This window comes from Pollicipes pollicipes, unplaced genomic scaffold, assembly GCF_011947565.3.
Source record: "Pollicipes pollicipes isolate AB1234 unplaced genomic scaffold, Ppol_2.1 Scaffold_6138;HRSCAF=7277_pilon_pilon_pilon, whole genome shotgun sequence".
Taxonomy (NCBI): domain Eukaryota; kingdom Metazoa; phylum Arthropoda; class Thecostraca; order Pollicipedomorpha; family Pollicipedidae; genus Pollicipes; species Pollicipes pollicipes.
Genome location: NW_023596818.1, coordinates 29,096,016 through 29,108,271, shown reverse-complemented (window position 1 = coordinate 29,108,271; position 12,256 = coordinate 29,096,016). Strand labels below are relative to the sequence as shown.

Genomic DNA, 12,256 nt, shown 5'->3' with positions numbered 1-12,256 from the left:
GGCGGGTGAGGGGGCGGTACGCGGCGGCGGCAGACACCACGTCGCCTTCTCCGTCCTCGGTCATCAGCAGTGTGCCGTGGAGCGCGCGCGCTGCCCGCGCAGTGTCTGCTCTTCAAGGATGTGCGATGTGTGTCGTTCTTTTTCGTGCGTGTCTGCAAAGGGTTTGAATTGTCCACACGTGTCGGCTGGGGGCTATTTGCCTGGGTCGGCTGCGCGCCCCGGAGAGGGCTTCCGCGACCGCTGCCTCGCACGCAAACTGTCGGTTCGAACCCGCGAGACTTGGCCCTTATGCGAGACCCTCCGTGCCAGGTTCGTGCTGGAAGTGAAAGCCACCGACGCCGACAAGGGTATCAACGGCCAGGTCAAGTACAGCATCGTGCAGCAGCCCAACCAGAAGGGCACCAAGTTCACCGTCGACGACGACACCGGCAAGATCTACACCAACAAGGTGGGACGGCTGACGTGCTGCGGGCGGGGGCTGGCAATGGACGTATGGGAAGGCGGCAGACGAAGGGTGTTGGTGTTGTGTTAGTATTCGGATTTGTTCAATGGACTAGGCTAAGCCACACGGTGAAAAAAATCGTTTTTGAGGAACATTTTATCGCTCCCGAAAAGCGGAGTGGATGGCTGGGACGTGTGGTGAGAACTGCTGACTCCGGGCGTCTGGAACCGATAAATCGCCTGGATTTGAACGCGCCGCTCGATGCGCGGCCGGCAGCCGGCCGCTGTCGGCGGCAGCCGTCGACCAATCAGCGCGACGACAGCCGGCCGACGCGGCTCCAACTCGCCGTCAGTCGCGCCGTCGTCGCCGACGGCCGGCGTCGGTCAGACTGACTGGCCGCATCGTCGGTGCCGGCGGCGGACCTTGCCCGGGGATCTTGCCGCAGCCCGGCAGCACTCCAAAATTCGTCCCGCTGGGTGTCGGGGATGTCAATGTGCACTTATGCTACCGGATGTATGGCTCCTCGGCGGCCTCCGCACTGACAGCATTTCGTCGGCTCCCCATCCGTTGCCCCTTGACCTCGAAGCGGCGTTTCGACCTGCCCACCCGATTTGCCGAGCCCGAGGCGGCCAGGCGCTGCTTTCTCGACCGTCCGGCTCCATCCGGATTGGTCGATCCTGAGCGAGGGGAGGAGCGACAGACTGCGAACGCTGAGCGTTGGGTGCCGGTCACCGGCCAGCTACCGGCTGCCGGTCAGCGATGGCGCGTCGGTGGAGGCGGCGTCGGTCCGCACTGCGCGCGGTCCGTGGCCCCGTGCCGCGCCTCGCGGCCGGGATTGATGCCTGTATTTAAGGGACGCGTTTCTGTGCAAGCGCTCCTTGACACCAGTATTCATGACTGTAGCATCCGACGCGCGCCAAATTGTTACCATGGGAGAAGATACGGGCCTGAGGCTCATTTGGTTTGAAACATGGCGCCGTTTGTCGGAATAACATCGCCTCTCCACGGACCCGCGCTAACTGCTGCCCCGTCCTGCCCCGTCCTGCCCCGCCCTGCCCCGCCCTGCCTCGCCCTGCCCTGCCGTGGCCTGAGCTGACCTGACCTGCTTACCTTACCTGACCCGAAGTGACGCGGCGTCCACACCCGCAGGTGTTTTGACCGCGAGGGCGACGACGGCAAGTTCGTCTCCGTGACGGTGAAGGCGATGGACAAGGGCAAGCCATCGCTGGAGGGCGTCTGCAGCTTCACGGTCGAGATCCTAGACGTCAACGACAACCCGCCACTGTTCGATCGACAGGTGCGACGCCGGAGGGCATGGGTGCCGCTTAAGCGGAATAACTCCACTGAAAATGGTCACGGGTGATTAGGGAGACGCCATCACGGCACCCATCATTTGCCGTCTACATGGCAGATACTGGGTTCGTGGGTTAAACAAAAGTCGTGCAGTAAAGATGTATATTGCCGTCGTTGGATGCTGTTTTTCTTGGGGGGGGGGGGGGTCTGAGTGATGGGCAAGGGGGGAGTAGGTCTGAGTGATGAACAAAAGGGGGGGGGGGGGGGGGCTGGGCGATGAACACCGCCGACGTGACCTCTAGGTGGCGCACCTCACCGGCGGCCTGTCGCCTCGAGCCGTGTCGAGTGCCGCTGGTCGCTGGCCGAGTCGGGTCAGGCTGACGCACGCCGCTGTGTCACGCGACAGAAATACGTGGAGAACGTCAAGCAGGACACGCACATCGGCTTCAACATCCTACGCGTGTCGGCGTCGGACGAGGACGCCGACAACAACGGCGTCATCGTGTACAACCTGACGGCGCCCTACAACCCCAGCGACCTCGAGTACTTCTCCATCCAGCCCGACAGCGGCTGGATCACCCTGCAGAAACCGCTGGACGTAAGTGAAGCGGACGGCGGCGGGATGGGCCTCGGACGCTGGTGCGCCCAGGCGTCACCACGGCCTGGATGGGCCCCGCTTCCCCTTCCACGCTCCTTCCCAGTTCACTACTGACCTGCCGTTCTCTTGTTTGACGTATGCCCGAGTCCTTCCCTCTTTCCGCTGTCTTCGTTCTTGTCAGTGTCCAGAAACGGAAGCCTTGTAAGTTGGGGTGGATTTCACACCTTTTCACCGTTGTCGGTGTAGTTTCCAAGTTCCAGCTCCGCGACCTCCGTTGGTTGAGTCTGGGACTCCTTTCCTGTTCTTATCCATTGGCTTTTCTGGGGCAGAGCCATTGTCCCTCCCATCTCCAGTGGCATGTGTGCTATGTCATGTTTGAGGCGTACTGTTAACACAATGTCTGGTTGGTGTATTTGGTCCGATGCATAATGCGTAGTACACGCTAAGGCTTTGATAATCGGGTCGCTGTACCAGCCGTGGGTTAACGACACACTTTCTGGTCCGTGCGCATCTGGTGTTGTGAGCGGTAACAGCCATTAATACGCGGTTTTGGGACAGTAACAGTCAGTAATGCACGGCTCTGGGGCGGTCCATCCGTCCGCGGCTGCTGAAGCCCGACGCTCGTTAACGGCGGACGCGGCCTTGTCTGGCCGGCACCACTCGGGTGACTTGAGCCGTCGGTGGCCGCGGGGGGGTGGGCCAGCCCCCGAGCGTGGGCCGCCCGTCTGGACGCCGTAACCGTCGCTGTAGCCGCCGTCCACCGCCGCCCGACCCGGAGCGGCGCGTCGCCGCCGCCGGCGCGGCGGGACCCGTGGCGCCGCCCTGGCGGCCGGCATGGCATGGCATGCTCCGCCCATTTCGGCGCCGCTCGATCGTCGCGCGGCGCGCGCTCTTGCCTGCGCCTGGCTCGGTTCGCTCGGCACCCGGCCAGGCCGGGCGCCGGTCAGCTGGACTGGCTGGTTGATTGGTTGGCTGTCTGTCGGGTGGTTGGCTGGTTGGTTGACGCGAGGCGCTGCTCCCCCCGGCCGGCGGCAGGGCTGCCGTGAGTGCCGCGGCTCTGAGGCGCCCCCTGTAGGTACCGCACACGGATCCCGGCCGCACGTCCCCTCTCCGTGCAGCAATGACGTCAGGAGCAGCGCCACAGCCGTCACAGAAGCGGCCGCGTGCATAGGAACCGCCGCTTGGTCGCTTTGGCTTGATGCATGGAGTGCTTGGCATGGGCTCGTGGTTTCGTTACTAACGCCGGGTATCACTTCTTTGATGGATACATGTACACTGTCGATGCGTATGGAGATGTTGGCTTGTAGTACTCATTAGGCTTTTCCGCTATGTCTCGATGTAGAAATGTGAACTGGTAGACGGCTATTTCACTCCTTTTTGCTAGCATAGACGATTTCCTCACTGTATGTGCACACCCTTCGGCACGTTTGCGATACCTATCCCATCTCCCATGTAGTGACGCTCCCTGGATTGCGATCGTCAGAGAATTTCTGAAACCTGGTTTATTGGTCGCCATGCAACTTCAGAATGGGTTAGCGTAGATGATGCTCTTCAAAGAACTTGAAACACATTAAAGCTCCTTTCACGTGGCTTACAACTTAGATAAAGAAAGCCCCGCCTTCATTCCGATTGCGCCGTGAGGCTCCTGTATAGTTTTCGCTGTACTCGGCCTGCGATGAGCTGGTGCCCCTACGGGCGGAGATTCCAGCGTTGCGTACCGCCCCCCCCCCGCACTGAACATTGCTTGTTTCAACGTAAGCACCCTCCTGAGAATGTTACCAGCCCGACCGATCCTAGGTGGCTCGCTGGCGGTCCGAGTGCGGGGCGAGTGGGTCAGAGCACCGTAACGACTTTCAGCTTGTTTTCCAAATGGGCCATCAGAGAAGCCGGAATTACTGGGACCTTTTACGGTTGCTCGCTGGCCAACTTTTGTCATTGGAACATGCCTCCAGCTGTCCGTCACTTTATGACCGGTTTATCAAAGCAGCTGGGTGTTTTCCTAAACGAGCAGAAACCTCAAATTCAGAAGAACCTCACCAACTGCTTCCACCTACTTGACTCGGAAAGAGCCCGTGCTGAGGCCAAAATTGCGCTCAAAATGGAAACTCTTGGCGAAAAGACGGATGTAAAGTGATTTAGATGAGTATGCCACCGCTTTCTGCTAGGTGCACAAAAGATCGTTCTACGGCACGCCCAATCCGTGTAAAGCCCAACCGTCGTCACGACAGTCGTTATGTCACAAATGGAATCTACCTGCTCGGCCTGAAAAGGGGCGTGGCCGGTCAACCCCGCCTCGGTCCGACAGTCGCCCCCTCCCCCCCCCCCGCCCCGCCTGTGTCTGCCGCATGTCCGTCAGCCGGTGTCTGTGTGCGCGAGAGCCGGCCGGTGTGCGCATGCGCGGCGGACTGACGCCGGGCCGCCTGCAGCGGAGTCAGCACAGCTGCGCGTGACGGCCACCGACCGCGGCTTCCCGCCGCTCGCGTCCGAGGCCGAGGTGCAGCTGGACGTGGTCGACCGCACCAACAACGCGCCCGTCTGGCCCGAGGACGTGTTTGGACCGATCCACGTGCCCGAGAACGTGACGGCCGGCCAGCGGGTGTACACCGTGAGCGCCAGGTGGGTGGTGAGGGTGCCGGCGGCGGCGGGCTGCGGCGCGCCCGTCCACTAACGCGCCGCCGCCGCCCTGTGCGTGTCGTCCGGGCAGCGCGAGACGTACCGGCTGACGGCGACGGCCGAGGACCGCGGCTACCCGCCGCTCTCGCGCACCGTCGACGTCCAGATCGACGTGGTGGACCGGGCCAACAACCCGCCCAAGTGGGACCAGATCGTCTACGGGCCCATCTTCATCCCCGAGGACAAGCCGGTCGGCTCGAGGGTTCGCGCTGGTCAAGGCCAGGTCGGGCTGAGCGAGTGACGCCGGCACGTGCATGCCCCGCAGCGGCGCACTAACGCACGCGCCGCCGCGCCGCATGTCACCGTGTGCACCCCGGCCACTGCGGCTGCTCGCTGGGATGGAGGAGCGAGGACACCGCGGCTCGGTCGGTGCCCGCGCCCTCGGTGTGTCGGTGCTCAAAATTGGCCTGGCGGTAGTTTCGGTTTCGTGTGTTTGGGTCCCGGTCTGAAGGTACGCTGCTGCGAGTTGGCGGGCTTTGTTCGGTGTTTTTTCATGTCGGCGATATTTTTGTTTGTGCAATTTGGCGCATATCTTGTTTGAGTACAATGTCGCAGTGAACGTTTTGGGAATGCTCCCGGTCCCGCCAGTCCCGGAGACCGTCCCGTGACTGCCCCCGTTATTCGTCCTCTCGTGTTGTCGGAGCTAGACTCGGTCGGCTTTTCCCTGCGTTTTTCTCGGTGTGGCCTGCCCGCTGCAGTGCGTCGTGCCGCTCGGTCGGCCGGTGGGGGCGGCAGCCTAGTGTCGACTCCGCCGGTGGTCGAGCCGCCCGTCTGTCCCGCGCCGACGCGATCGACAGTCGTCGCTCGTGTCGGCATCCGGACGGGGCGGTCGGTCGAGTCCGGCGATCGAGGGACCCGGTCTCACGACCCGTCTCAGACGCTCTCGCGGGACCGAGCGGCCGAGACGAGGCCGCCCGGTCCGCGGTACACGCTCTGACGCGGCGCCGGCCCTCACGACACGGCAGCACGCCGCCCCAGGCACGGCATGGGCCCGCCCGCCTCTGATATGACGCGCCCCCGCGAGCGCACGCCTCCGATTCACAGGTGCACCTGCTGACGGCGCGTCTGCATGGTGTAGCTCGGCATCAGTGCATGAACAGAGGGCGACCCGACCGGCACCGCGCCTGCGTGCCGGACTCTTGCTCGTCCCACCTGCCCGCCTGGTGTTCTGTTGCCTGCCGGTGGTGTGACGTGCATTTTGCCAAGTGTTGGTGTTGCTGTGTTCGTTGTTGTAGAGTGGCAGATTTGAGTGCGATGCGCCCGCACGGGCTGCCGCAGCTAAGAACGTACGTGCTGTCTGTATTCTCTCCTCCGCGTGGTGTGTTTCGACCAGTCATTTCGGCAGGAACGCGGCCGTGTTCGCAAGGCGGCGCGTTCATGACCATGCTGCGCTGTCGCTTACGGTGCGTGCTGCGCGCGGGACCGCGCCCGTCCGCTCCTCCCCGCTGACTCTGCCGCCGGCGCCGCCCTCAGCTCCGGCTATCGCCAACAACCCGACCGTCTTCTACCAGCTGATCCGCGGCAGCACGGCCCAGACGAACAAGTTACGACACGTTCTACCTGCAGGAGCGCTCGATGAACGGCGAGACGTTCGCTGACATTCAGGTCAACCAGCCGCTCGACTACGAGACCATCAAGGAGTACAACCTCACCATACGCGTGGATGGTGATGCGGCCAGGGCGGTCTGCCGCCGCCCGAGCACCGGGGCGGCCGCACTGCTGGGTCGGGATGGCGCCGGATGACGTGCGGTGGGGGATAAGCGGGTCGCGGGCTCGTGACCCCCGGGTTTTGCGGGCTGGCCGCTACGGCCAGGGTTGGTCGGATAGGGCCGGCAGGGATCAGGCGTTCAAGGCATGGTCCTTGGGCGCTCTGTTGGAGCTGGGCGTTGACGGAGGCCACGTGGTCCTTTCTTCTGTGTACATTTGAGGAAGTGCAACCCATTTGCCTTTGTGAACCCGACCAGGCTTGCCGTGAGCTACCCGTCGTCTCCCGGGGATTCAGTCGCCACGTCGTCATCGTTGGCGGCGCTGCGGCTGCCCGCGGGTGACTCGTCATTGGACGACGGTTCGCCTTGCTCGCGTTCTCAGGCGGCCGCCAGCCAGCTGTGGCCGCGGCGCGGCTGGTGCGGCCGGCCATAGCCGCTGCCGTGACCTGACCGTGCCGCTGTCGCCGCTGCCGTGACCTGACCGTGCCGGCTGTCGCCGCAGCCGTGACCTGACCGTGGTGACCGGCTGTCGCCGCTGCCATGACCTGACCGCGCCGGCCATAGCCGCTGCCGAGACCTGACCGTGCCGGCTGTCGCCGCTGCCGTGACCTGACCGTGCCGCTGTCGCCGCTGCCGTGACCTGACCATGGCCGTGCGTCGGCAGAACAACGGAGCGCAGCAGCTGGCATCTGAGGCCACCATCTACATCGTGCTGGACGACGTGAACGACGAGATCCCGCTGTTCACGGAGCGCGAGCAGGAGACTGTGCTGGAGGGCGAGCCGGCCGGCACCAAGGTCACCCAGGTCAACGCCATCGACAAGGACGGAACGTTCCCCAACAAACAGGTGGGAAGAAGGCGTGCCCACGACAGCTATTGCTGGGAGAGGGTGGTGACCATCTCTTTACCAACTGGCCTTTGACGTACCTAATCATTTTGATAATCTGACGCCTGTGGGGACTCTGCTACTGTAATCTCAGCTAGGAGAGGGTCCCTACCATTACCATGCGACGGTTTCATCGTCGGCCACGCATTGCCAAACTCGATGGCGTTAAGTGCCAGCAGGGCCACGTCAGTGCCAGCAGGGCCACGTCAGTGCCAGCAGGGCCACGTCAGGGTCACGTCGGGAAGGCTCACGGCGAGCCGATCCTTGTCGCTTCATGTTCTCGACGCTGCGGTGATGTTCGCCGGCGACGGCTCCTGGTGAGGTGCCGCGGCGAGCGAGCGGTGTCGATGGCTCGGCGCGAGGCGAGCCGCCCGCCCGCGGAGCCCCGCTGACCTCCGCCGGTGATGTCCGGCGCGCAGGTCTACTACGCCATCATTGACTCGCCGCGCAACGAGGGCAAGGACTTCTTCGAGATCAACGAGCACACGGGCGAGGTGTTCACCAAGGTGACGTTCGACCGCGAGGAGAAGCAGGCGTACGCGCTGGAGGTGGCGCGGCCCGCGACGGCGCGCCCTCCTCGCGCCGCCACTCGGACGGCAAGCCGAACACAGGTTCAGTGGGTCAGTCGGCGCAGGTCAGAACACAGGTCGGTCGGTCGGTCGGCGCAGGTCAGTCGGTTAGTCGGTTCAGGTCAGAACACAGGCTAGTCGGTCGGTCGGCGCAGGTCAGAACGCGGGATTGTCGGTCAGTCGGTGCAGGTCAGAACACAGGTCAGTCGGTCAGTCGGCGCAGGTCAGAACACAGGTCAGTCGGTCAGCCGGCGCAGGCCAGAACACAGGTCAGTCGGTGGGGCGCGGCGGCCGTGCGCAGCGGGTCGGGACTGGGCTCCGTACTGGCACGCTAGCACACTGTGTGTGCGGCTGCCTACGGCGGGGCTGGCTGTCCCCACGTGTCGTGGCAGCTGACGAGTGGTAGCTGACAAGGTGGTTGTGTTTGAGGTCGGTGTTGGTCCGGTTGCCCGGCGGGAGCTGGGGGCGCGAGAGGTCGTCTCCACAGTGAGGTCAGGTGGCGGCTGTGTGGCAGGATGTGTTCACGATTAGCGGGGATGTGGCAGTGGCCTGTGCCTGTGGGCGTAACGTGTCCGTGCCCATCTCCCGAAGCACCACTTGTGACGTGTCCGGACTGTGGAGCTGTTCCAGTGTGCCACAGAACAGACCCGGCCAACGCGGCGCGAGCCCCGCTGTGCTTACCCGGCTGAGCCCTGCTGAGCTGACTGTGCTGACCCGGCAGCGTCCCACCGAGCTGACTAGGCTGATCCCACTGTGCTGACCCGGCTGAGCCCTGCTGAGCTGACTGTGCTGACTGTGCTGACTGTGCTGACCCGGCAGCGTCCTACCGAGCTGACCTGGCTGAGCCCATTGTGCTGACCCGGCTGAACCCTGCTGAGCTGACTGTGCTGACCCGTCGCCCCGCAGTGACCAAGTTCATTCGGATCGGCATCTCGGACAAGAACGACAACCCGCCGTACTTCGACAAGCGGCTGTACGAGGCCGAGGTGGACGAGAACGAGGACATCCAGCACATCGTGCTCACCGTCGTCGCCAAGGACATAGACGAGTGTGAGTGGGGCGCGCTGCTCCGGCACGCGGCGGGCGAGCCGGCCGCGGCGCGCCCTCCCAGCGTCGGCACATCCCGGCTGTCGACTTTGGCTTGCTCCAGCTAGGAGATGCCGTCCCCTACTCGCCGCTGTGTGCTGGCAGGATGGAGGAAAAATGTCAGCTCAGATGTGGTTTGTGACGTCAATGAATGAAATGAAGCCGGCGGTGAGGTGGTGCTCCCCCCCCCCCCCCCGCTCCCACAGAGTTTCACCACGATAGCAAGTGCTACAACTGGAGCATCTATTGTAGTGATTAAGCCTCAAATGTTTGCTTTTCTGACAACTTGCGAGTCGTCGACACCGACTGTTGACCCAAACAAACCATACCTCCCGCGCCCAGCACACCCCCTGGACCGGCCGCTGTCGGCTCGAGCCTGGTGTGCGTTGCGCCCGTGCCGCGGCGTTAACTCGCGCGCCCGTGCCGCAGCCTCGCGGATCCGGTACGAGCTGACGCGGGGCAACGTGGGCGGAGCGTTCGGCGTCAAGAACAGCACCGGCGCCATCTTCGTGGCCGGCCCGCTCGACTACGAGACCAGGAACCGGGTGAGGCGCGCGGAGCGGCGCCTCGGGTCGCTCCCGGCCCCTCCCGGCCCCGCCCGGGCAGGGGCGGGGAGGCTCCGCGCGGCGCCGGCGGCTGGAGAGTGCGGCATGCGGTCGCTTGGAGAGCCAGGCGTTGTGCCGGTGACTTCTCACGGTTACGTTGCGATCCGACTGTTCTCTTGTCGGATCTACGCACGGCGTCGGCAGTCAGTCTGCTTCATGCGAGCGTATGGCGCTATGCTTTCTTGGCTAATACGTAAGCGAACTCCAGCAAACTGCGACTTATTGTCTCGTTTGTCAAACAGCCGGCTGCCGCAGGGCATTCTCACCCACCTGTCTTGTTTCCTGGTGGCGGGTGAGAACCACTACGTGCTCGACCCGCGTGGACGACTCCCCCTACATAGTTCGCCTGCCAAGGCGCGCCTGCCAGCGCCGCATCGGCAGTGAACGGAGCGTCTGACGCGCCTTCCGCCCCGCCCGCAGTACGAGCTACGGCTGGTGGCGTCCGACAACCTGAACGAGAACTTCACGGACGTGGTGATCCACGTGCGGGACGTGAACGACAACCCGCCGCAGTTCGACAAGCCCGTGTATCAGGCGCAGATCACCGAGGAGGACGACCGCGGCCTGCCCAAGCTCATCCTGCAGGTGAGGCGGCGCCACCGGCGTCAGACGCGCGGGTGACGGGGCGGTCAGTCGCCGTTAGGATCAGACGCGGTGGAGGACGGGGCGGTCAGTCGCCGTTAGGATCAGACGCGGTGGAGGACGGGGCGGTCAGTCGCCGTTAGGATCAGACGCTCGGAGGACCGGGCGGTCAGTCACCGTGGGGATCAGACGCGGTGGAGGACGGGGCGGTCAGTCGCCGTTAGGATCAGACGCGGTGGAGGACGGGGCGGTCAGTCGCCGTTAGGATCAGACGCTCGGAGGACCGGGCGGTCAGTCACCGTGGGGATCAGACGCGGTGGAGGACGGGGCGGTCAGTCGCCGTTAGGATCAGACGCGGTGGAGACGGGGCGGTCAGTCGCCGTTAGGATCAGACGCTCGGAGGACCGGGCGGTCAGTCACCGTGGGGGTCAGACGCTCGGAGGACGGGGCGGTCAGTCGCCGTTGGGATCAGACGCGGTGGAGGACGGGGCGGTCAGTCGCCGTTAGGACCAGACGCTCGGAGGACCGGGCGGTCAGTCACCGTGGGGATCAGACGCGGTGGAGGACGGGGCGGTCAGTCGCCGTTAGGATCAGACGCGGTGGAGGACGGGGCGGTCAGTCGCCGTTAGGATCAGACGCTCGGAGGACCGGGCGGTCAGTCACCGTGGGGGTCAGACGCTCGGAGGACGGGGCGGTCAGTCGCCGTGGGGATCAGACGCTCGGAGGATGGGGCGGTCAGTCGCCGTGGGGGTCAGACGCTCGGAGGACGGGGCGGTCAGTCGCCGTGGGGGTCAGACGCGGTGGAGGACGGGGCGGTCAGTCGCCGTGGGGGTCAGACGCTCGGAGGACGGGGCGGTCAGACGCTCGGAGGACGGGGCGGTCAGTCGCCGTGGGGATCAGACGCGGTGGAGGACGGGGCGGTCAGTCGCCGTGGGGATCAGACGCGGTGGAGGACGGGGCGGTCAGTCGCCGTGGGGGTCAGACGCGGTGGAGGACGGGGCGGTCAGTCGCCGTGGCGGTCAGACGCTCGGAGGACGGGGCGGTCAGTCGCCGCGGGGATCAGACGCGGTGGAGGACGGGGCGGTCAGTCGCCGCGGGGGTCAGACGCTCGGAGGACGGGGCGGTCAGTCGCCGTGGGGATCAGACGCGGTGGAGGACGGGGCGGTCAGTCGCCGTTAGGATCAGACGCGGCGGACGGAGGCTCGAGAGGGGTCGCTGCGACCTCGCGCGGGGCGTGTGCTGCGCGCGGCGCGGTCCCGCGCTGAAGGTCAGGGCAAATAGGAGCTTCACCGTTGAAGGTCCGGTGATCAGACCCGCTGACGCACGTAACGGTGACGGTCGGGCCAGGCGCTCGTTTGTGCGCGATCTCAGCCGCCGGCCGGCAGCGGCAGTGTGTGTGTCGCCCTCCCCCCTGCGCGGTTCGGCTGACGCCCCCCCCCCCCCGCTCGTGCAGGTGACGGCGAAGGACAAGGACGTGGAGCGGCCTGCTGACATCGTCTACTTCCTGACGGGCCAGGGCATTGACCAGCACCACCCGCGCAACTCCATGTTCACCGTCAACAAGACGTCCGGCGAGATATTCGTCACGAAGGTGAGCGGGCGGGGTAGGGGACCGCGCCGAGGTGCTGACCTCAAGCGCGATGGTCGGCCGAGGGCGCGCCTGGATAGGCCCGGTCACGTGACCGAGACGGGGTTGGTGTCCCCTGGCGCTCGCTGTTGTTCGTGTGGTTCTATCGTTCTGTCGCAGTTATCTAGGCTGCCGCGAGCTCACGCGGTGCTGTTGTGTTTGGTTACCGGGTTATTTGCTGTCTTCACC

General features: G+C 64.8%; 1 pseudogene; it reads left to right on the top strand.

Annotated features, from left to right (window-relative positions):
* LOC119105544 (neural-cadherin-like) overlaps positions 1-12,256 on the top strand; it is a 39,708-nt pseudogene that overhangs the window by 26,480 nt on the left and 972 nt on the right.